Below are 1,919 nucleotides of genomic sequence, written 5' to 3'. Positions count from 1 at the left end.
TCAGTAAGAGACAGCGTTTCTTCAGGAGTAAGGGTGACTAGAGTGTGGTTGCCACTGTAGAAGCAATCAGGACCTCCGTACGGATTGTAACTGGTTGAACGAGAAATGAGAATACTTGACCAAAATATCATATTGACAATGAAAATGTTGGCATGCATTATGACAAAGAGGGCACCAACGTAGCCATTTTGAAGCTTGAAATTGTATATAGATACCTCATCATCTTCTTTTTTGACGAATGGGAACATCCTGTTAATGGTTGCCTTTGGTTTTATGATAAACAATCCAACAAAAACCATTGCTCCTGTAAAGAAGATAGAGCACACTATCATTGGAACAAACTGAACAAGAATGTAAGTTGTATAAGTAGTCATCTTTATCCCTCCTAGTGAAGACAGAACTGGTTTAAGAAGATCCTTTCTTTCCCTGGATTGTCCTGTTTTTAGTTGGTTTGGTGCTTTTATGTCGCTGGGGTTAGGAGAGGTCTCTCAAGTGTCATTAGTAGCTGACGGAAAGTAGAGAGGAGGTACCGGAAGCCAATCGAAGGGAAGGATCATAATGTACATATACATACCCTCATGGTCTTATGTACATACCATACAAGACATACACATAATGTACTTAATACACACACTATCCACTTGGCAGTGTAGTTTAGTTCTACCTCTTCTATTGTATCTGTATCTCTTTTGCTTTACCTTTTCACATGTGTCATTCCTTACCATTGTACATGTACATGTTTATGTGCATGTATGTCAATGTAGCTGTATAGTACATGTAGTATCTGCTGATAGTGTACATGTGTACATTGTAATGTAGTGTGTATAGTTAATGTGTAGTTGTATTATCTTTTATATTGCATTACATGTGTACATGTATCTTCATCTCTCTCTTCTTTCTTCTCCCTCTCCCTTTCTCTCTCTCTCTCTCTCTTCATTAATATTGTGGTTTTAAATTGGTCTATCTCTAGTTAATCTTTCATGGCCTCCATCATTTGAAATTCATACTCCTGTTTGTCTTGTTAGAGTGGGATGGTTTGTTATTGTAGAGGGAGTACCTTTTGGTTCTGCTTCTGTAAACTCCAGTTTTATTTTGGCTGCTAGTCCATTAGTTTGGTATGTAAAGCCATTCAGTGCAGTGTAGCTTATAATAATATATATGTTACTAATTATAGAATTTACTAGCATGTGTCATGCAATGGTGTTACTAAAAATAGCAAACTCTAGCCCACACTCAACACTCTGGAATAGCATTAACTTGTTGCTGATGCAGCATCATCATGCTGTACAATTAATATTTAAATGTTGATAAACCTCTAATCCAAACCTCAGAGGTATTGTGTTACTAATAATAGCAGTCTTGGTATCATGTAATTGTGTTACTAAAAATAGCAAGCTGATTACTCACTGCAATAGTATTGTTTGTGTGTTGTACTTGTGGTTGCTGTTCAATTAAGTGTTTAAATGTTACCGGTACTAAAACATTTTTTAAAAATATACTAAATTTAGCAATTTAAGATAACAATGTATTATAATCAGCAATTCAGCATCACTCACTCAGTTATTATTAATATCAGTTAATTGTTACGGAACGTTTTTATCTCAGAGAACTTGAGACTATAACTATTCCCTTTCCAATCATACCATATGATTCCATTCCAGTCACCAGCTTCAGTTGCATTAGTATAATAACGACCATTGAGATGAGATTGATGGCAAAGATTAAACCACCAGGCACCATTGTAGAGATCAGCACAATTCCAAAATTTGTCTTGATCATTATCATTATCTCTTGTAGAGAATTCCATTCCATTGTGATTGTGAGCATCACCATATAAGATATCAGTAATCAGTCCATCCCCAGCAGTACCAGAGTATCCTCCTACTGTTAGTATATATTCAGTACTACCATCACTAACA

The sequence above is a fragment of the Amphimedon queenslandica genome, unplaced genomic scaffold, assembly GCF_000090795.2.
Source record: "Amphimedon queenslandica unplaced genomic scaffold, v1.1 AMPQUscaffold_11358, whole genome shotgun sequence".
Classification (NCBI taxonomy): Eukaryota; Metazoa; Porifera; class Demospongiae; order Haplosclerida; family Niphatidae; genus Amphimedon; species Amphimedon queenslandica.
Note: the sequence above shows the minus strand (reverse complement) of the source record.